The following is a 24408-nucleotide window of genomic DNA, read 5'->3' on the forward strand; positions in this document are numbered from 1 at the left end:
TCTGTAAACCATGAGCTTCCTGCTCTTTCCCATCTATTTAATCATTATTTTCTCTAAAAATAGTGATTGATAGTAGGCTCGGTGTCTTATAAGTGGGAAGAAAGGGTGAATTGATCTGTGCCTGAATTCATTAGTGTTCGTTTCTTCTACAATCAAGTATCAAAATTTCAATTCCTTTTACTCTCTTTGACCACAATGTCCCAATGACAAAGCTGTCCCTAGAATACCCACACTATCTTAAACACACACACATGCACATCTCATTAATTCTTTGGAGGTGGTAATACGTGCTTATTTAAAACTTGCTATCTTTAGTGATGCCATCACTATTAACTCAATGTATTTTTGCTTTTGTCTTTTTTAGGGTTGCACCCACAGCATATGGAGGTTCCCAGGCTAGGGGTCAAATTGGAGCATCAGCTGCTGGCCTATGCCACAGCCACAGCAATGCCAGATCTGGGCCGTGTCTGTGACCTACACCATAGCTCACAGCAACACCAGATCCTTAACCCACTGAGTGAGGGCAGGGATTGACCTTGTGTCCTCATGAATGTTAGTCAGATTCATTTAGCCTGAGCCACAACAGGAACTCCCCAATGTATATTCTACTTGTTTGTCACTCTGTCTATTTCTCACTTGCTAGTTCTGTTCAGGGAAGGTGAATATCCATTTTACTTCCAATTCTCACTGTGATTTTAAGTTATGTGTTCACTTGGATTAAATTCCATTATAACAATCTGAATGTCCCTTGGTGCATTTTAGATTCGAATTTTGCATATTCTATAAATATTAGGCAAAAGTTATTATTCAGCTAGAATCAAGTTATCAGGTGGGGTAATTCTCATCTGGATCTCAGGGTTTCATACAAGTTCACTGGTTGTCTGCAAAGCCTGTATCTTTCTTGGGCTTTTCACATGGTTGCTTCCATCTGTAAGCCAGAAATGAGTCCTTCTCATGATTCCAAGCGCTTTGACTCCACTTTGTGCCATATTTCCCTGACTCTATCTGGAGAAATTTCTCTGCTTGTAAGGGCGCATGTGCTTAGATTCAGTCCACCTGGACAGTACAGGCTACTCTCTATTTTAAATTTCCTAACCTTAATTAATTCTTCAAAGTCCCTTTGCTATGTAACATACTTATAGGTTCCTAGGATGGGGGTGTGGGCATCTTGGAGGGTGGTTGTTATGCTACCGCAGAGATCTGCAGGTAAAATATCCCATAGACATTCAGAGAGAGAAAAGGAACCAGTTCTGATTAGAACTATCATTGAAGAGCAAAACCACAGTGACATATCACCTCTTACCTGTTAGAATGGCTATCATCAAAAGACAAGAGATAGTGAGTGTTGGTGAGGATGTGGAGACAAGGAAAATTTTGTGCCCTTTTGGTGGGAATATAAACTGGTTGAGCCACTATGGAAAATAGTATGGATATTTCTCAAAAAATTAAAAATAGAACTACCATATCACTCAGCAACTCTCACTTCAGTGTATATATTCAAAAGAAATGAAATCAGGATCTCGAAAATGGTATCTGCACTACCAGGTTCATCGCAGCATTACTGATAATAGGCAAAGTATGGAAACAACCTATGTGTCTGCCAATGTTAACAGATAAAGAAGATGTGCTATACATAATAATGGACTATTATTCAGCCAGGAGAAAGAAGGAAATTCTGCCATTTGTGACAACAGGGATGGACCTCGAGGGCATTAAGTCAGACAAAGGAAGAGTAATACTGTATGATATCACTTATTGCACTCTAAAAAAGCCAAAGTCATAGAAACAGAGAGTAGAATTGTGGTTACCAGTGTACGGGGGACATGGGGAGATGTACACACTTTCAGTTATAAGATGAACAATTTTAGGGGATCTAATTTTCAACATGGTGAATACAGATAACAATACTCTATCACATACTTGAAAATTGCTAAGAGAATAGATCTTAAATGTTCTTACTACAATAAAGAAATGGTAGTTATGTGGAGGGACGGTGGTGGTAGCCAACACTAGGTGGTAATCATTTTGCTATATGTAAGTATAGCAAATGAATGGGTCATACATCTTAAACTTATACAATCTCAATTACGTCTCAATTAAAATAAATAAGTAAAAAGTAAAATTTCTAAAACTAAATGATAAAAAAGCTATTACAAAAGTACTAATTAGAAGTATATAAAGAGGTGGGCCTTGAGGTTTGGGTAGAATTTTGATAGTTGGAGATGAAGATGGGGGCATTGTAGATGATGACAATGAAATGTTTAGATATTTGAAGATGGAAAAGTTTGGGAGTGTGGAAGAAATAGTGAGTAGTCAAATTTTGGGTATCAAGGATGAAATAGTTGGTTAGATCCAGGGAATAGGGAATCTTAGATTATGGGTCAAGACTTCATTCTTACTAAGAATATAACCTATACCTTAATTATATTAAATACACATAAGCATTAAAATTAAACTTAAAGATTAAATGAAAATATTCTTTAACTGATGCAAGTAAATTCTGAGAAATGTCAATTTTTCAAGGGTTGGATACATTTATCAGCAAGAAGTATAATGTTACTGGAATGATGTGGGTATGAGAAAGGGCTGAGAATTGAATCAAGAAATAGTACCAATTAGCAGTTCCTATGAAAGGACTTCCCATTAAAGTTGTATTTTCTACCAAGAAAAACGTCATATTTTACAGATGTTCATGCTCAAACACATTATAAAAATTCCTGCCTCTTTGACAAATGTGAATGACTCAAAGATTATCTCTTTGCCACTACCATTCATGAAAATAACCCAGCAAATTAGGATTTGAGAAAATCTACAAATAAAACATTTTAGAAGGCATAGTAGAAGATCTCATTTACAGTAGCAAATGAAAAAATAACATGGAATAAATTTAAGAAATAGGCAAGACTTACATCAAGATACATTTAAAACACTGTCAAAGAATACCAAAAAGCAAAATGTATTATGTTCTAGATTCAGAAGACTCAATACTATGACATTGAATATGTAATAATATGGTATTGAGATATGAATTCTGCCTATACTAATTTAAATTTAATGTTATGATACCAAAGAAAATACCAACAGTTGTCATCTTCTTTTTAAAACTGGAAAAACTCAATATAAAATTTACATGGCAAAATAAACAATATAAAAAAATAAAAATTATAAAAAAGAAAAACAGAGAGGTGAGACTAGCCACAACAGATAGTAAATGATACCCTAATATGACAATAATTTAAATGCTAAGGTAGCAGTCCAAGAAAAGACAGAGAAATCAATGAAATGGAATAGAAAACACAGAGTACAGAAACAGACCTATACACATGCCATGTGATAAGGAAGCCTGCTGAGATAATCAGAAAAAAATATGAAGTAGTTAATAAATGGTACTGGGACAAGAGGATGGCTGTCTAGAAAAATTTTGTGTCCATACCTGATACAGTGATACACAGGATAAACTTCAAGTGGATCAAAAATATGAATGTAAAAAATGAAATTACAGAAGCACTAGGAAATCAATGAAAAATTCCTTTATGATCTCGAAAGGTTAGAGGCCATAAAAAAGGTATATATGATGACAATCAAATTTAGTCTTAGCCGAAAACAATGTAAGCTAAGTCAAAATACACTAATTAATTGATAAATATATTTGCAGCAATACTGAAAATAGCAAAACTATGGGAAACATTTTATATTTCACCCAAAGGGTCTAGTTAATAAATCATGTTTGATCCATACAATGGGATACTATGCTGCTATAGAAAAGAATAAGGCAGCTCTCTGTGTATTGATATCAAAAGAACTCCAATATGCAATCTGAAGTGAAAAAAGAAAGGTATGAAACACTGTTTTAGTATGCTACCTTGTATAGAGAAAGGGGGAGATTAAAGGGATATACACTTGTTTGTATCTGGATGAAAAAACTTTGGGAATATATAAAAGAAACCAATGATGGTGCTTATCTGGATGTTGGGAAAATGGGAGGAGTGGGTCAGAGGTAAGAGTAAGATTTTTCTTTGAATCCCTTTTTGTAGTATTTAATTTTGGATTACAAGTTAAACATTTTTTCCTTTTTTTTTTTTTTTTTTTTGTCTTTTTGTCCTTTTAGAGCTGCACCTGCAGCATATGGAGGTTCCCAGGCTAGGGGTCTAATTGGAGCTGTAGCTGCCAGCCTACACCAGAGCCACAGCAACACCAGATCCAAGCCGCATTTGAGACCTACACCACAGCTCATGGCAATGCCGGATCCTTAACCCAAAGAACAAGGCCAGGGATTGAACTAGCAACCTCGTGGTTCCTAGTTGGCTTAGTTTCTGATGTGCTACGATGGGAACTCCCACGTTAAACATTTTTTAGTAATAATAATAATAATAAAATACCTAGTAATACTTTTTCTAGGCAACTCTAATTCATTCCATCAATTCTTATTTTATTAAGTTATCCCTTATTTTATTAAGGGAATATGTTCCAACTGCAGAATTCCTTTGAGAATTACATGACGTGAATTTAAAAGAAACTGACCCAGTATGTGGTGCTACATAGTGCTATAATACAAAAATGTTTAGGAGTTCCTGCTATGGCATAGCAGCTTAAGGATCCAGTGTTGTCTCTGCAGTGGATTGGGTTACTGCTGAGGAATGGATTCGATCGTTTGCCAAGCCAGTGGGTAAAGGATCTGGTATTGCTGCAGCTATGATGTATTCAATCCCTGGCCTAGGAAATTCTACAGGCTGCAGGTGTGGCAAAAAAAAAAAAAAAAAAAAAAAAGCTTTGAGAAGGATGAGGTCCTCCTGGGTTTTGGCCTTTTGTGGCTCAGGCCACCACTATAATTGGTCATATTCTTAATAACTCTCTTAATCCATCCATTGGGCTTTAAAATACAACTCCAGGAATCCAGTAAGCCAGGTAGTGGGCTCTGAGGCCAGGAACAGAGCAAGTCAATCCATGATCAGGATACAGAGCTAGCAAATAAAAGGGATATACCCACATGTTAGCCAGGATCCCCACTCCAAATGTCTCTCTCTGCTCCCCTGGGCTTTGTGGGTCTCCCCTGACCTCTTACCTCTCCAGATCCCAAAGCGATATGAATTCCAACATGGTGTAGAGTCAGAGAAGAGAGATGGGAAATTAGAGAGAGAGCAAATTGCCGTTTTTAGCTGTTATGTACACGAATGGTATTTTCAGTTAATGAGACATTATAGAGAAGCTGCCTGAGAGTTCCACTTAAAACTAATATTGTGCTTAGGTGCATCTTTCTTTAAAAAGTTAAATTCTGGGAAAAGATGTCTGGATCCATTCAAACAGGGCAAGCTGTGACTGTGAAGACCACTTATGTGCATCTAAAGGGCAGGTGGCAGGTGGCAGAAGGGAGCAGACAAGTTAGAATAAATGAAATTCCATTCCCATTAAAAAAGGATGCTTGGAAGCACCTCGAGCATGCTAGAATTACTGTCATGCCTATGGATGTTTTAATCTCTTCTTTCCTATTGGGTAAGAGGCAGATAAATGAGTGGAGAAACAAGGCAAGTAACTTGAGAAACAGGATTAAATATTTTTCTTTATAAATTTTAAGAATGAGGTTGGCTGATGTCAAGATGAGATTATGGTATACATAGTTTGAGAGGAAAAAAAGCTACAGTGGTTTTGATAACTGACCATGGAAGATAAGATTTTAATTCCTTAAAGAAGCCCTAGAAAGATGGGGGGAAAAATCATATTATAAGGGGCTCACTCAAGCCTTGAAGTGAAATTCAAGGTTAAACATTCCACAATCAATCAAATCATTAATTATGATAAAAAAATCATCAAACAATGAGCAACATAGCCAAAGATGAGGTAGAAAAACATTCAGTCTTACCTGGTGTCTCCCTAAGTTTTTTCCTAAATTGTATATCTTGTTAAAGAGTCTTTCTTCATGTTTCTACTGTCTGCTTAAATCGAGAATTCTACTTCAAATAAACCTAAGCAGAAAATTCAGCTTAATCCTGTGACTAAAATTATCATGCCAGTGGGAAGCCAGCTATTCAGACTTTGACTCTGAAGCTGTAACTTAGAGATCATTATGAACAATATGACAGTTCATTCCCAACAGTAAGCAGAGGACCAGGAGAAACTGACAGGTTGCTCAAGTGCTAGCTTCAACACGCAAACCTACAAAATAACCTTGGTAAATACCATAGACTGTACAAATGTGATTTGGTGGGAATCTATTATTTAAGGCATGCCAAAATTGGCTGTCTGGGAAGATGCAGTTTTCAAAGTAAAAATTAGATCTTAGGTCTTCAGAATCTATATTACAAGGAAAGCAAACAAAACTTAGGGATGATCACTGAAGTACACTGAGTGCTTACTTGTACAACTTAAAAACCATTAATTTTGATTTTTGTGTTATTTTAACACAGCAGTTTTCAAAAATTTTAAGCAACAGTGGAACTCATTTTTCAAATGTTAACTTTTACAGATCGTGAATACATAAAACAAACAAAAAATAGAAATTGTGTAGCTTTAACATGTTTTATGAGTTTACATTTGTAAGTCTTTATAAAACTGGGGAATATTATTACACTATTATGACAAATTGATAATTCAAAGCAACGGTTATTATCATACTAGTTATGGCAGTTGTAATCTTTTATCAGCTTCAACACAACCAATTTTTGTATATTTTTGTTTGAATAATAGGGAGAAATTCCTAATTTGTTAAACCAGGAGAAAATAACACTTTTCTAAGCCGTTCATTTTACGCTCTTAGGGTATTGGACCATTAAACTGATTCTGAAACACCACAGAGATTATTATACGTTTTCCTACATTTATTCATTTTGTTATCCAACTACTACTCACATAATTAAGTAGGTAAGCATTTAAATTTCAGAGAAGTCGATAGAAAAGATACAATCTTTTGTAGAAAATATTTTAAAAAATTATCTTATAGTGTGACATTTGCTGTAGTTATTATAATAAAGCTGTATACTTCAGTGCTTGCTCCTATTAGAGAGTCACTTAAAGTTTCAAAACAGTAAAATAGATTTTGTTTTGCATGTTAGTTCAAGGTTTGCCTTCACTGCTAATGTTGTCGGCAGCTGGCAGGATGGAACTATAACAATCTGTGTGATCTAACGAAACTTACTCATATTGTACACATTATTGGCAAACACAAAAGCTGATGCAAAATGTATAATCTAATGTGACAGACATGCACAGCTGGGATAATTAATTACAAAAACATGGATGCGAAGTCACATAAGTTTTTTTAATTTTTATTTTTTTGGCTACGCCTGTGGCATTCAGAAGTTCCTGGCCTAGGGATCGAGCCCAAGCCACAAAAGTGATAATGCCAAATCCTTAACCACTAGGCCACTGGGGAACTCCTTAATCATGTAAATTTTTAAGATGAATGAATTTGCATTGGTAAGACATTCAACTATATGCAAAAAGATGTCAAAGCTACCATTATTTTGAAATTTGTACTGTAATGATGTTACTGAGAGCATGAAATCAGACATTAATTCTAATGTGTCAAAATTTGGTATTCAACACTTTTGAACAATTGTACCTTTTAAATCTATTAGTTTAAATGATATATAAAAAGGTATGAAATAATATTTGAATTAAAGAACTGTGGGATTCCTGAAGCATGTTTTGAAATATCTTTTAAAATATCTCAATAGTGGAGTCAGACTTTTGGGACCCAGGGTTGGAACAATTAGCACAAGTCTAAAATCCTGGGCTTTCATGTTAGTATATAAATCCCATAAATCTCTTAATCACTCCTAGTGCAAGCTTTCATCTACTTTTCGCAAGAGAGAGTTATCAAAGCAATTCTCAAAGCCGAATTAGGGTATGTTGGAGCCCTTTAGAGAATAGGCTTCTTATACTTCTCATAAATAAATATATATATTCCAAGCTTGCTTAATATAACAACTGTGTTAAATTCATTCCTTCAGAATATTGTGGTCTGACGTTACATCTTCATTTTGTTAACACAAAAAGGCTGAATTTCTTTTCTAAAAAATATGAAGTTAAGCCTCAAGTACGTAATTTTATAAGACTCTCTCACATTACATTTTTCTGGTTTGGACTTTAGTTACTTCTACTGTTTGTGTCAGCTAAAGGTCCTTTATATAAGATGTCATGAACTGAAATAACTATGATAAAGACACAGCAGTGTAACTTTTTTTTTAACTGAGGTAAAGTTGATTTACAATACTATATATTTTAGGTGTATGACATAATCCACAATTTTTAAAGATAATATTCCATTTGTAGTTATTATAAGATATCAGCTATGTTCCCTGTGTAGTATAATACAACTTTATTTATTTATTTTGTACATACTAGTTTGTACCTCTTAATTCCCACCCGTCTTGCCCCTCCTCTTCCCTCTCCCCAATGGTAACCACTGGTTTATTCTGTGTATTTGGTGACACCCTATCTTTTCTCAGTGGGCTAGTAATCCAGATAGAAGCATAAAAATATTAATGCGTTTTATCCTTTATGTTACTGATTTGACTTAAAGAGGTAAATGACCAGGGTCTATAGTTACAGCCCAATCGCAACTTACACTTTATGTGTCAATTAGATATCACAGAATGAAACCAATTAAAAATGCATCATCTTCATATCTCAGCTTGTCCTCTTTCCTGTCCTATTTTAGAAGAGTAGTAAACTCTGGTGACCATCCTCTTTCCATAAGTAGGCAATGGGAAACTGTCACTTCCCTCTGAGGCATTCATGCTAATGATTTTAGCCATTCTTTTTTTCCTTTTTTGGCTGCTCCATGGCATCAGGAGTTCCTGGGCCAGGGATCAGATCCAAGCCACAGTTGTGACCTATGCTGGATCCCTAACCCACTGTGCCAGGCAGGGAACCTGCATCCCAGAACTCCAGGGACAGCACCCGATCCCATACCGCCACAGCAGGAACACCTAGCCATTCTTGAGGCTTGATTTTTGGTCATATTTTTCTTATTATGATAATTTATCAAGCTTTATGCGAAAGGTAATATCTCAACTTTGACCTCCACTGGCTAGTTATGAGAGCTCTCCCATCTTCTTCCTGTTTTGTCCTTATGCTGCTCTGTGAAAGTACCAAAGGAAATAAATCTTTTTTTCTAAAAACTTTATTTTATTGTGGTAAGAACACTTAATATAAAATCTGCCCTCTCAACAAAATTTTAAGTGCCTCCTGCATGACTCTTGTCTAAAGGTACCACACTGTATTCTTTTGGCCTCTGAATTTATTGGGCAAGTGAGGCTCATGACAGGACATGGCACTACTGGTCTGGTGGGTAGTAGCCAGGGAAGGCAAAGAAAGCTTCAGGAAGAGTTTGGAGGACTTACTGGTGAAGTGTGGGGGGAAATACAGTATTGTATCTGAGTTGAATACAGCTAAAGGATTCTCTGGACAGTCAGATTCATCAGTCAAGTTAAGCTTTCTTGCTCAGACATAGTTTAGCTGGAGAGAAAAAACTTGTAGAATATGTATTAAATGATCATATCTCCAGATATGGGAAAAAGTTGTGTTAGCAGATTCTTGATCTATAGAAACCCCATTTTTACACCAAAAGCAGAACAAAAAGGAGTCTGCTATAAAGCTAATTCTTGTTCAGTGCTGAGCCAGTAAGAGATTAGAAGAGGGCCTACTAACCCACATTGGGAAGATCTAAATACTTATTCTTGTTTTGGGAATATATGTACACGTGTATATATGGATGTGTTCTTCAATTTGGAAATTCACATTGCTTACAGAAATAATAAATCCACTCTAAACTGAAGTTAAAGAGAAGTCAAACTATGATCATCGGACTCAAGAGACAAGAAACTTAGATCAGTTTCCCATTTTTCTTTGCTGACCAGTTCTTGTTCTAATGCAGCACCTCACTGACTGAAGAAAAACAGTAGTTTTGAAAGAGTTGATGTCTTTATATTTACTAATACTCATCTTATCTACCACCGAGGAAAAAGGAAGTACTTTCCCATATATTTCAGCTTCCAGAAAAGCCCTATTGATTGATATAAACTAGAAAGCTCTTAAATGAGTGTAGCAGGCAATAATGTCAATAAAAATTTGAAGGCCTGATTTAGCATGTTAATAATATATTCTCTGCAAAGATGCAGAGGCTGTGCCTCCTTTATCTCAGCTTTATAGGTAATATAGAGGTCTAATGATTCTACCCACTTGTTCATCCTCATTTTCCTTTTTATACCATTAAAAAATATGTTTCAGGTGGATCAAAGACTAAAATGTAAAATAACAGAACTTATGGAAAAATGTTGTATAAGAAAATATTTTATGACACTGAAACATAAAAGAGTAGATTATAAAAGAAAAACTTGATAAATTTAGTGACAAGAAACATGTATACGAGAGAAGAAATATCAACTAAATTAAAAGATGATGACACATGGGAAGATACATGCAAGATTTTAAGACAAAAAGTATCATTATCCAGAACCAGCAGATAATTCCTACAAATCAATAAGAAGACAACCCAATAGAAAAATGGGCAATGGATATGAATAGGTAACTCATAGATGAGAAAACTCAATAAACATGTTTAAAAGATGCTCAATCTCACTAGGAATTTGGTGAGTAAATTAAAACTACAATGATAGCATCTCATGCTTTAAAACTTAATAGTAAGTTAATACCAGGGATTAGCAATCCTGAGGTCAAAAAGTGAACTATCATAAACTTCTAGGAGGATTGCAAATTGGTATAACCATCTAGGAAAGTAATTTGGTAATAATTAGTTAAGTTGAAGATCAACTACCCACTCTTAGATATATACCTTAATTCTTGCACATGTGAATAAGCAAACAGATAAGTATATTCATTATAGCAATTAAAACAACTAGAGAAATGGATGCATAAATGATAGAAGTATACATGGCAGCAAAAAGGAATAAATTGGATGAAAAGCAAGTTTCAAAATGTTTATTACTTCATTTATTTACATATTTTTATTTAAAAAGCAGTTTATATAGCACATATGTACAGACATGAACAGAAGAGATACAGACCATCCTCAGGCTAAAGGCTGTTTCTGAAGAGAGAAATAAAGAAGGGACTAGATCCAGAGAAACTAAAAAGAAAGTTTTTTTAAAAACTTATTTGTAATATTTTATTTCTTAAGAAATCTTCGCTGAAGCAAGCATGAAAAAAGATAATATGTATCAATTCTGGGTCATGGATAACTGACCATATTAATCTCTGTACTTTCTTGCTTATTTTAATTATTTCATAGCAATATAGTAAATTAGTAGATATACCACCTTAAAGAAAAATTACAGGAGTGCAAAACTAAAAATTCTCAATTATCTCCCCAAATAACAATTGGTTAAAAAACGATATTTTTAAAATTAAATAAGTGACTTTAAAAATTGGTTATGGGAGTTCCCATTCTGGCTCAGTGATAATGAACCCTACTAGGATCTGTGCAGATGTGGGTTTTGATCCCTGGCCTCGCTCAGTGGGTTAAGGATCTGGCATTGCTGTGAACCGTGGTCACAGATGTGGCTAGGATCCCATGTTTCTGTGACTATGGCATAGGCTGGCAGCTACAGCTCCAATTTGACCCCTAGCTTGGGTACTTCCATATGCCATGGCTAAGGCCCTAAAAATATACCCCCCCAAAAATGGTTATTTTTTAAATGAACATGTTTTTAAATGGAGCGTTACTTACATAGTAGGAATTATGGAATGTGGTTAATATATTCTTTAGGCAAAGAGTAACTGTCTTCAATGCCTTTACACCAAGAATTAATTCTGAATAATTTCTTTAAAACCTGAAGCAAGTAGCTAAAGGTAATAATGAAGATGACTGTAAAAGTTAATAATTCAAAACTGGGTCTTTATGAAAATAAGGAAAATGGGCAAATTTCTAAAAAGTCTAAGAGCTTCAGAAGAAAACAGAGTAAGTGATATTGTAAAGAAAAAAGATGATACTACAGAAATAACAGAGAAGTGAAAATGAAAAGAGAACACTATACACAATGGTACAATGTATCTGAAAACAAAAGTAAAGGGATAATTTTTCTGAAAAAATATACATATAAAATCCTGACTTAAGAGGAAATAGGAAACCCAATAAAAGATAATCAGGGACAAATTAAGAAAGTTGTAAAAGGCTCTTGCTCCAAATAATACTATAAATGAATTCTCTAAGATTAGAGCAACAGATTAATTTTTGTGCTTTATAAAGTATTCTGGACCATGGAAAAAAAGGAAAGCTACATTGATCATTCTCTGCAAAGACAACATTTAAATATATTCTACAGATCTGCTCACTGTGGTGTAAGGTGTTTTAAAAAATTAACTAACATGGAGTTCCCGTTGTGGCTCAGTGGTTAACGAATCCAACTAGGAACCATGAGGTTGTGGGTTCGATCCCTGGTCTTGCTTAGTGCGTTAAGGATTCGGCATTGCCGTGAACTGCGGTATAGGTCCTAGACGCGGCTCAGATCCTGCATTGCTGTGGCTCTGGCATAGGCCGGTGGCTACGGCTCTGATTAGACCCCTAGCCTGGGAATCTCCATATGCCGCGGAAGCGGCCCTAGAAAAGGCAAAAAGACAAAAAAAAAAAAAAAAAAAAAAAAACTAACAATGGAATTAACCAATATATTAAAACAATTCATCACATGGTATCAAGATGTTAAATCATCAATAGAACAATTAAGAAAGCCATAAAGCAGTCTCTATAGCTTTTAATGGGCATTTTGATGAAATTTAATGTTCATTAACTATTTAAATATCTCTTTAAGACTAATATTCCAGCTAATCATCCTTAATAAGTCAACCGATTTCTGGCTGAAATCTATATCTTGTGTCATACATAGGGATGAAATGCTAGGAGCATTTGTGTTAAATTAGAAATGAAACTAGAATTCCATATCTAGCATTGTTCTTGAAATTCTGGAAAAGACAAAAAAAATAGAAATAGTTGCACATGTAGAATAAAATTGAAATGAGCATTTTTAATCACTGATGGTATATTTTTATCTAAAAAACTGAATACAATAAATTAAAATTCTATCAGAATTAATGAGTATAATACAGTCTATATATAGTACATATGTTAAATTATACATCTGTCTTACCTCTATATAAAATATGAATTTATTACATTTATATATAAAATGTATACATTTACATGTAAATTAATATATGTACACATACATATATGAATGCATATATACCTAAAAATATACATATTAGTGACTTTATCACAGGAATCAGAAAATATAATTTTAAAAGAATAAATATTATACACATACACAAATCTCTCTATCTATACCATGAACAATAAGAACAAAAACACAGCCTTGGGATTAACCTAAATGGCAATGATAATGAAATATATGAGGAAAATACCCTACTAATTAAAAAAATCAATTTGTATACACTAAGGAAAAGCATACCTCCAGGTTTTTATGCAGGACAAATAAATATTGGAAGGATATTGTTATTCCCAAATCAATATGTACATTAAAATAAGAAATTTTTTCACTTGACAAAATTATTCTAAAATTGATCTAAAAGAGTAAACAAGTGAGACTTCAGAACAGAGTTTGGCAGAGGGTAAACACTCAAGGTCTGTTAAATATAAGAGCTTACAAGGGGAAAACTCACTAAGAGAAGAACCAGGAAAAAGTGGATGGAGCCATGGAAAGGGAAATTCAAGAAAGAGGGAAACATCGAGACACTTAAAGATAGAGAAAAAGAGAAAAAAAATTGGTAATTAGAATGTCAATATTGGGTTTCAAAGCAGAGAACAAACATGGGATCCTTCTCTTCCCTACCTAATTGAAACAACTGAGAAATCTGTCAAAAAGGGTGAGGCAGTTGGCGGCCAAGCATTGCTGTTATTACTGATAAAACTGGGATTGCAGAATGTGAGTGCCATGAGGTGTGCTAGCGGCTTTCCCAATATTGCAGCCCAGTATTAGACAGTTATTCACCTAGTCTCAGCACCAGCTGGACCTGATGGAAACAGTAACTGAGAATACATTTTCTCTGGTCAGACTTGCAAGAGAGAAAAAGGGATTGACCTAACATCCAATAGCAGGAGAACAGAAAGTTCACCAGTAACTATTTCCCACACAGATAACCATTTAACATTGAAAAGTAATGAACTACAGCCATTGCTCATCAAGATCTTAGATAAACCTTGAAGACATCATAGTAGCAAAATATGCAGCTCAGGGAAGAATCCGGGCATTATGATTCCATTAATATAAGGCTCAAAACAGGCAAGGGTACACAATGTAGTGTTAAGAGATAAATACAGAGGAAAAAAAAAAAAAAAAACAACTTTTACCCAAGGGATTATCATAAAGGTCAGGAGAAAGGTTATCTCTGGGGCAGAGAGGGGCTGACATAACCATCAAATACAGGGATCTTCTAAGGCATGGGTTATATTTAACTTGAGTGATCTGTAAATATGTATGTTATGTTTTCTTTTGGATACATGGTATATTTCAAGTTGAAAAACTTGGAGAAATTTTATGAAAAATAAGAATTAGAAAATCTTTCTCTCTGAAATATCTACATCTTGGTTTTTCCTAAACAAAGCGTCGCAGTTAAACTTTCAGCTCTTTTCTGGAAAGGTATCTGTTGATGCCTGCCTTCCATTCGTCAAATTTTTTAAACTTAAAACATTATAAATTCATAGGAAGTTGCAAAGATAGTACTTCAAGTGTTCAACTATCCATTACCTGATTTCACCGCATTATTATATCTTACACAATTATAGTACACCCTCAAGTCAATAACTTGGCATGTGTGCATAGTTCTACATCATTTTATCACATGTGTAGATGCGTGTAACCATCACCATAACACACATACAGGATAATTCTTTAAAAATTCTTTAAAGATTTCCTTTATGTTACGTCTTCATAGTCAAGCCCACCCCCCAGCTGCCCATCACCCCCAATGACTAATGTGCTTTCCATCTCTGTAAGTGCATCATTTTGAGGATGTTACATAAATGGAATCATATGGTATGAGATTGGCTTTGTTTAATCAGCGTGATGCCCTTGACCCATCCAAGTTGTTGTTTGTGTCAATATTTCATTTCTTTTTATTGCTGAGTAGTATTCTATGGTAAGGATGGACCATAGTTTAACCATTCACTTACCAAGGGACATACTTATTGTTTCCAGTTTTTGGCGTTTACAAGAAAAGCTGCTGTGAACAAGCATGTACAGGTTTCTGGGTGGACTTAAGTTTTCATTTGTCTGGGATAAGTTACCAGGAGTGCAGTTGCTGGATCATATGGTAAATGTTTGTTCAGTCTTTTTTTTTTTTTTTTTGTCTTTTTTCCATTTCTTGGGCCGCTCCCGCGGCCTATGGGGGTTCCCAGGCTAGGGGTCGAATTGGAGCTGTAGCTGCCAGCCTACGCCAGAGCCACAGCAATGCAGGATCCGAGCTGCGTCTGCAACCTACACCACAGCTCACGGCAATGCCGGATCGTTAACCTACTGAGCAAGGGCAGGGACCGAACCCGCAACCTCATAGTTCCTAGTCAGATTCGTTAACCACTGCGCGACGGGAACTCTTAGTCTTTTTAAGAAACTGTCAAACAATTTTCCAGAGAATCCACATCATTTACATTTCCACCAGCAATGTAAGGGAGATTTGTTTTCTGTGCATCTTCACCTCTATTTGCTATCGTCATTATTTTTCAAATTTTAACTGCTCTCATAGGTATGTAGTAAGATCTTATTGTGATCTTAGTTTACATTTCTTTAATGGCTTGTTGTATGACTTTCCTATTGCTGCTGTAAGAAATTATCACAAACTTAGTGCCTTGAAACAACACAAATTTATTCTCTTACCACTAAGGAGGTCAGAAAATCTAAAATGGGTCTGCAATGCTGCATTCCTTCTAGAGGCTCTAGGGAAGAATCCATTTCCCTGCTTTTTCCGATTTCTAGAGACAATCTTTGGCTCCAGGCCCTTTCTTCCATCTTCAATGCCAGCATCATGGCATCTTCTCATTTCCGATCCTGCCTCTCTCTTATAAAGACCCTTGTGATGATGACATCAAGCCCAGCTGCATAATCCAGGACAATTTCATCTCAAGACTATTAAAAACTTAATCATACCTGCAAAGTTCCTTTGGAATGTAAGATAACATATTCACAGGTTCTTGGGATTAGAATTATGGATTTTGAGGTGAGCATTATTATACCTACCACTACTAATGATGTCGAGCATCTCTGCATGTACTTACCTGTTATCCATGTATCCTTTCCAGTGATGTCTTCTTTTCTAACATGACCATTCGGATTTCGTAATGTTCTGTTTTACTGTTAAGTGTTCTCTGTACATATCAGATACAAGGTCTTTGTTAGATATATTTCTTTGTGTTTGTAGCTTATCTTTTCAGCATCTTTCACAGAGAAAAAATTTAAAATTTAATGTTGATGAAGTCCAATTTATTGTTTTTCTTTGTGAATCATGCTTTTGGTGTCAAGTTTAAGATTTTTTTTTAATCTACCCCTGGGTCATGAAGATTTTCTGCTATATTAAAAAACATTCATAGTTTTACACTTTAGTCCATGACCCATTTTGAGTTAATTTTTGACAAGGTGTAGCTTTTGTGTATATACTTGTGTATATACTTTTGTGTATATATTGCTTGAAGGCCAAAATAGCATGTGATGACATCAGCAGACTGGGATCTGTAATTTTGATATTTAGTCCCCAAATCATGGGATATATATCTGGCTTGAAGGAGTTTTAGATGTTAATTTGATTTTTAAAATACAAAGCTTCTATTTTTAATTTTAATTTTATTATATTTTATGGCTGCACCTGTGGCATATGAAAGTTCCTGGGCCAGGTGTCAAGTTGGAGCTGCAGCTGTGGCCAACATCACAGCCACAGCAATACTGGATCCAAGCCACATTTGTGACCTACTCCACAGCTTGCAGTAATGCCAGATCCTTAACCCACTGAGGGAGGCCAGGGATTGAACCCACATCCTCACGGAGACAAAGTCAGGTCCTTAACCCACTAAGCCACAATGGGAAATACAAAATACAAAACTTGTAATATCTTCCCTGGATAGTCTCAAGAGTTTTAAAAGCCAAATTACTTGGCAAAAGTCAAGCATTCCTGCACTTTATATGACTCTCACCTACATAAGTTTACATATCTAACCAGAGTTGTCACAGTTGTTGTACAAATTATGCACTGTACAACTCCAGAGTGTGAAGTAATATTCGCAACATTTTCTACTGTAAATAGGATAAAGGAAATGGAAAATTATCACAGCACCTGGCTTCTACTTCACTGTCATCTTTTATTGTCATCATTAATCTGATGTTTCTTACTAGGTTTACTAGAGCAGAGTGACATACTCAGAGTTAATTCAGCAATTCACAGGTGCAAAGTTAATTGGATTCTAAATCTCCTAACCACTCTCATCCTTCTGTACATCAACACATTACTTAAAAAAAAACCACTGAGAGCCCAAGACTTTTTAAAGCTACAGAGATACAGACAATGTAAGAAAAGGAAGGGGATTTACAGCTGACAGCAAGGTGATATTTCCATTAGGTGTTCTTTCCATTTCAAGTTCTAGATTTGAGGCACACATATACTTGGTGGTGGTTCAGAATAAGTAGCTCCTAGACTCATTTATAGACTCTCCAGGTATCCCCATAGGTTGGAACTTCCTAGGGGGAGGTGACAGCTCTGTATTCCCACTCTATAGGAGGGAGGGGGTCAGAAGAGGAGGTAGTGAGGAGAAAGGAAAAGTGTGAGAGCCAGCAGTGCAAGGGTGGGCTGAGTGTTTTTCTCTTTTCATCTTGTCAAGTGGAAGATAAGCATGATTATGGACCTTCATTTTCACCTCTTTTTTTTTTTTTTTTTTGTTAACAACCTAAGGAGCAAAGCAAAGGAAGGGCATTTTTATTTTAAAGCTGGAAGCATAAGCTGCTGTGAAGAGGATTTACAATTTTACCTTAAAATATGAAAGTACCCAGAAAAGGGGAGATATGTGAACACATATGGTATCTTGATTTTTAAATTAAAATTATTGGAGTTCCTGCTGTGACACAGTGGGTTAAGGATCTAACTGCAGAGCCTCAGGTTGCTACAATGGCAAGGATTTGATCCCTGGCCTGGTGCAGTGGGTTAAAGGATCTGGCATAGGTTGCAGCTGTGGCTTGGATTCAATCTCTGGCCCAGGAACTTCCATATGCCATGGGTGCAGCCATAAAAACAAACAAAATAAGTAAAAAAATAAATTAATCAAATATTATTGACAATCCATGAGCAACGCAGAAGAGTCAACTAAATGAAAGTGTCAACACATTCCTAAATAATTAACTTTATAATGTAAAATTTCAATTTCAGGGAGGTATTAGAATCAAGAATTTCTTGGCACTTAAAAAACACAGCTTTTTATAAAATATAACAAATGGATTGAAAATTAATTTTAGGAGTTCCTGTTTTGGCGCAGCGGAAACGAATCTGACTAGGAACCGTGAGGTTGCGGTTCGATCCCTGGCTTTGCGCAGGGGGTTAAGGATCTGGTGTTGCCATGAGATGTGGTGTAAGTCGCAGATGTGGCTTGGATCTGGCTGCTGTGGTTCTGGGTTCTGGCGTAGGCCAGCAGCTATAGCTCCAATTAGACCCCTAGCCTGGGAACCTCCTGTGCAGCCCTAAAAAGACAAAAAAAGACCAAAAAAGAAAAAAAAAGAAAATTAATTTTAATTACTCACTCAAACTTGGAGATTCCCCCTAGACTTACAAATAACATCTATTTGCTAGATAATAAGTTATAAAAAATATAAAGTATTTCTTTAAGGAGTTTTCATAAATCATATCTTAGTCATGATTAGTCTAATCATATTAGTTTGAAATAATGAAAATTTACATCATCTTAAATTCAAGTTCTGATAATGTATGAGTCAGCGTCTCTGGGTCTAAGGACTATAACATCTTCATCTGCTTGAGCCATTTAATAAAGTCACTGTGAATGTAAAATAAGGTAGGAATGTGGAAAGTGTTTAGAAAAAAAACGTGTGCACTATTAACATGGTTGTTAATTTATGCTACTGACTTAAAATACCCTTAGGATTAAGACCAAAACCTTTTTTTTTTCTTTTTAGGGCAGCATCGGTGGTATATGGAAGTTCCCAGGCTAGGGGCTGAACTGGAGCTGCAGCTGCTGGTCTATACAACAGCCACATCAACGTGGAATCTGAACCTTGTCTGTGACCTATACCACAGCTCAGGGCAACACTGGGTCCTTAACCCACTGAGCAAGGCCAGGGGTGGAAACCACATCCCCATGGATACTAGTTGGGTTCATAACTCGCTAAGCCACAATAGGAACTCCCAAGATCAATAACTTTATCATGAACTATGAAGCATTGCATCAACTGGCCCCCCTCGCCCACCCTACCAATAGCAATCCCATGACTCTCTGACTTGGCTCCAGTGCACTGGAAGAGGAACTGCATGACTGAGCATGTGAAGGCCACCTACATGTTAAATCTTTTCTCCTCTAGAGAGAAAACTTTATTTATTTTTTTAAAATTATTTTTATTTTTTGCTTTTTAGGGCTGCACCCACAGCATATGGAAGTTCCCAGGCTAGGGGTCTAACCGGAGCCAAAGTTGATAGTCTACGCCACAGCCACACCAGATCCAAGCTGCACCTGCGACCTACACCCCTGCTCATGGCAACACCAGATCTTTAACCCACTGAGCAAGGCCAGGGATCGAACCTGCAACCTCATGGTTCCTAGTCGGTTTATTTCCGCTGCACCACGACAGGAACACCAGAGAGAAAACTTTAATACAGTGGCTATGAATGATTCTAAGAATTGACCTCAGAGATATTCTTTGCTGAGAACAATTTTAAAATACTAAAAAGAGAAGGTAATTTGCTAATGGCATGGTGACACTGGCCTTTCTGACTCCTTCTAACTAGTTGATGCTATAGCTATGGCTGGAGGGGGAGTTTATCATCTTTTTAAGGAGAATTCTCTTTAATTGTTGGGTAGCAGAGATTCTTTAAGGGTCCTTCAGCCTAACAGTCCAGAAAGCAAGGCCAATGCCATGGACAATGATGTGGATGAAACTAAACTGTGTTAACTGAAAAATATATCATTCATTTAATATTGGTAATTTCTAAGCTCTATCTTCTAAAGCATACATTTTGCTAATTTTCTTGGTTGGAGATGCAAATACCGTCCTAAGTCTTTCCTTTCTGAATTAGCTTGCTAAGGCTGCCATAGTAAATGCCACAAACTGCGTGGCTTAAACAAAGGAAATTAATTTTGGCTCTGTCTTGGACACTGGAAGTCTAAAATCAAGATGTGGATTGGTTGGTTTGCTCTGAACCTCTCTACCTGGCTTGTAGATGGTGTTCTCCCCATGCCTTTACATGGTCCTTCCCCTGTATGTGTTTCTGTTCTATATCCTCTTCTTTAAGGACACCAGTCATACTGAATCAGGGCCCATTTTAAGGCCTTCATTTAACCTAATTACTTCTTTAAAGACCCTGTCTTCAAATGCAGTCACAATCTGACGTCCTTAGGGAATTTGGACTTAAATATACAACTTATGGGTAAACGCAAAATACAATTCAGCCCATTATACCTTCCAAAGCTATTTCTGATACTTCAGCTAGTCCACTGGGATGAACCATATAAAGCAAATTCTCAGAGCATTGGCACCTCGTGAATATGGTTTCCAGCTCTTGAGCTTGAATACAGGCAAAATCTACAAGTTCAGCCTTTAATTACACACGATAACAGTGTGGTAATTCTATACACTGAGGATCATGTGGATTAGCATGAATTTTCTAGAACCCATCCAGTAGTATTCTGCATCTTTGTTAGAATGAATGACTTTATTGAGATATAATTCATGAATCGAAAGACACCATTGAAAGTAAACAATTCAGTGACTCCTGGTATACTCTTAGTGTACACAAAATTGTACAACCACTCATCTAATTTCAGAACATTTTCATACCTTCCCCTGCCAAAAGACATACCCAATAGCTACCACTACTTCCCTTTTCCTCTTCCCCCAGGTTTTTTTGTTTTTTGTTTTGTTTTTTGTTTTTTTTGGCTGCACCTATGGTATGTGGAAGTTCCCAGGCCAGGAAATGAACAAGTGCCACAGCAGTAACCCAAAACACAGCCATGACAATGCTGGGTTCTTAATCTGCTGACCCACCAGTGAACTCCATCCCCCAGATTTTTTTAAGTACTAACTAACTTACTTCCTGTCTTTATAGATTTGCCTATTCTAGACGTTTCATATAAATGGAAATATACAATATGTAGTATTTTGTAACTGTTTTTTCACTAAGCATAGTCTTCAATGTTCATGCATTTTTGTACCTTATTTCAGAATGTCATTATTTTTTATTACCCATAATATTCTATTGCATGGTTATATGATGTTTTATTTGTTTGGATATATCATATTTTGTTTATTCATTCGTCAGGTGGAGGACATTTGCCTTGTTTCCACTTTTTGGCTGTTATGAATAATGCTGCAATGAATATCCACATACAAGTTTTTGTGTGGACATATGTTTTAAATCAGCTTGAGCATAAAGTGAAGAGACAGATTACTAGGTCATATGGTAACTCCATGTTTAGTATTTTGAGGAACTGCCAGGTTGTTTTACAAAGTGACCATACCATTTTCCAATCAACCAGCAATGTATAAGTGTTGAAATTTCTCCACATTGTTGCCAACACTTGTTACATCCTGGTTATTTTGTTGTTATTATTGTTGCTGTTGTTGGTTTTTGTTGTTGTTTTTTAAAATATTTTCCAGCACCCGCCACCGGCCAGGAAATGAATCCAAGCTAGAGCTGTGACCTTCATCACAGCTGCAACAACGTTGGATCCTTAACCCAATGCATCAGGCCAGGGATCAAATTGGCGCCTTCACAGAGACAAGCCAGATCATTAACCCATGAATCACATGGGAACTCCCTTGTTCTTTTTTGTAATTTAACACAGCTTAGTGGGTCTGAGAGCGTATTATGTTTTCTATCCTTTAAAATTTGTTAAGGTGTGCTTTATGGCCCAGAATGTTGTCTATTTTAGTGAATTTTCTATGTGATTTTGGGAATAATGAGTATTATGGTAGTGTTGGATGAAGTAATATACAGAAGTGTATCCAGGCTAATAGGGGTGCTGTTGAGTTCATCTATGTCCTTACTGATTTTTAGCTTCCTGGATCTGTCCATTTCTGATAGAGGTACTGAAATCAACTTAACAGTGGGTTTATCTATTTCTCCTTATACTTTAATCCATTTTTAATGTCAAATTTTGTGATTAAATCTCAAATACGCATTGAGGATTGTTACATCTTTTTGGAGAAAAGACCATTTTATCATTATGTAATGGCCCTCTTTATGCCTGATAACTTGCCTTACTTTGCAGTCCACTCTGTCTGAAATTAATTGAGCTAGTCCAGCTTTCTTTGGATTAGTGTTAGCATGATAGATCTTTCTCTATTGCTTTACTTTTAACCTATGTGTCTTTATATTTAAAGTAGATTTCTTGCAGATACCACATAGCTGTATCTTGTTGTTTTGGTCTACTTTGACAATCTCTTTCAGTAGGTATTTAGAACAAGGACACTTAAAGCGATTACTGATATAATTGGGTTAATATCTACCATATTTGTTATTGTTTTCTATTTTTTGCCCTTGTTCTTTTTTTCTATTTTTGTTTTCTACTCTTGCTCTGCCTCTGTGGTTTTAACTGAACATTTTCTATGTTTCCATTTTCACTCCTTTCTTAGCATATAAATTACATTTTCTGTTTTTGATTTTTCTAAAATGGTTGTCCTAGAGTTGCAATATACATGTACAACTAACCCAAGTTCACTCTCAAATAACAGAAAACCACTTCACAGGTGGTTCCTGAACCTTGCAAAAACACAGTATTCCTAATTCCTCCTTCCTGCCCTTTGTATCATTGTTGTCATTCATTTTACTTTTACATAAGCTAAAACCATTGATTAAACTGCTACTATTATTAAACAAGCTCTTAGATAAACAGAGAAACATATTAGATAAATTAAGAAAAAGAAAAATAAACATTTTAATTTTACCTTCACTTATTTCATCTTGAATGTTATTTCTTTTATGTAGATATGAGTTACTGATATGTCATTTTTCTTCTCTCTGAAAAACTTCTTTCAACATTGCTTACAGGGCAGGTCTACTGGCAGCAGATGCCTTAGATTTTTGTTTGTCTAATAAACTTTTTATTTCTCTTTCATGTTTGAAGGATAATTCTAGGTTGTTGGTTTTGGTTTGTTTGTTTTTTTTTGTATTCTCAACACTAAGTATTTCACTCTACTCTCTTCTTACTTGTATGGTTTCTGGGGAGAAATCAATGTATTTCTCATTTTGTAATTCTATAGGGAAAGTGTCTTTTTCCTTTGACTTTCAATATTTTTTCTTCATCTTTGATTTTATACCATTTCAATATATGTACAAGTGTGGTGTTTTGTTCGTGTTTTTGTTTTTCATTTATCTTGCTTTGTGTCCTCTGAGCTTCCTGGATCTCTGGTCTGGTGTTTGATGTTAATTTGGGAAATTGTCAGTCGTTATTGCTTCAAATATTTCTTCTGTTCTTTTCTCTCTCTCTCTCTCTCTCATTCTCTCTCTGGTATTCACACTACAAGTTCGTTACACATCTTGTATGTATCTCATAGTTCCTAAATTATCTATTACTTTTTTTCAGTCTTTTTCTCTTTGCTTTTCAGTTTTGTAAGTTTTTATTAACATATTTTAAGTTAAGAGATTGTTTCCTCAGCTGTGTCCATCAAACTTGCATTTCTTTTTTATTCTTTCTTAGAATTTCCATCTCTTTGCTGAGATCATCCATCTGTTCCTGCATGTTGCCTACTTTTGTCAGGCTCTCGTTACTCTCAACTGCTATCACTGCCTCATGAAAGAGTTATGTTAAACAATTGCTGCTTATTTACTTCTTTTGACCTTTGTCCTAGTGGTGGTGTTTCCAGACTGAGCTCTGAAACAGGTCAAATAAGGACAAGCCCTGAAAATGGATCTTCTCCAGGGAGTTTTCAAACAAGTCAAAGAATGACAATTATTTTGCTTTTGAGGGACTCCAACCTGTCCTGCGTCCTTTAGTGGTTGCTGGGCTGCTGTTGCTTTTCATAGATACCATGGTTGTGAGGCTGTTGTTTATCATGGATACAGAAGAGCTGGGGAGATGGGGATGGGAATAGGAAGAAATAAATCTATGAAGCTTGCAGTCTTACTGAAATTCAGCTATTTTTCTTGCATAAATGTATAAATAATCACAGAATGATTACAAGCATTTTGTTAACATCCAGAGTTCTGAATACATTGATTTTTAAGACTTTTTCCAGTGTT

At 35.7% G+C, this 24408-nt stretch overlaps 2 protein-coding genes across 5 annotated transcripts in view; both read right to left on the minus strand.

The window, feature by feature from the left end:
• Positions 1 to 5929, minus strand: part of LRIG1 (leucine rich repeats and immunoglobulin like domains 1) — a 618703-nt gene extending 612774 nt beyond the window's left edge. Inside the window, exon 1 of one of the 2 annotated variants that reach the window (XM_084988949.1) lies at positions 5858 to 5929. The gene's annotated coding sequence lies outside the window, so the exon portion shown is untranslated. The remainder of the gene's footprint in view (positions 1 to 5857) is intronic. The other variant, XM_084988952.1, reaches the window with a different exon arrangement.
• SUCLG2 (succinate-CoA ligase GDP-forming subunit beta) overlaps positions 1 to 24408 on the minus strand; it is a 929415-nt gene that overhangs the window by 351938 nt on the left and 553069 nt on the right. The window contains exon 13 of one of the 3 annotated variants that reach the window (XM_084987033.1): positions 11509 to 12915. The exons of the other annotated variants lie outside the window; for them this stretch is intronic. The gene's annotated coding sequence lies outside the window, so the exon portion shown is untranslated. Of the gene's footprint in view, positions 1 to 11508; positions 12916 to 24408 lie in introns of those variants that run through there. 3 annotated transcript variants of the gene reach the window in all.

The sequence above is a fragment of the Sus scrofa genome, chromosome 13 (assembly GCF_054392235.1).
Source record: "Sus scrofa isolate SSC_HxYL_T2T_F1_AM1 chromosome 13, Sscrofa_HxYL_maternal_Yorkshire_Landrace_v2.0, whole genome shotgun sequence".
NCBI classification, from domain to species: domain Eukaryota; kingdom Metazoa; phylum Chordata; class Mammalia; order Artiodactyla; family Suidae; genus Sus; species Sus scrofa.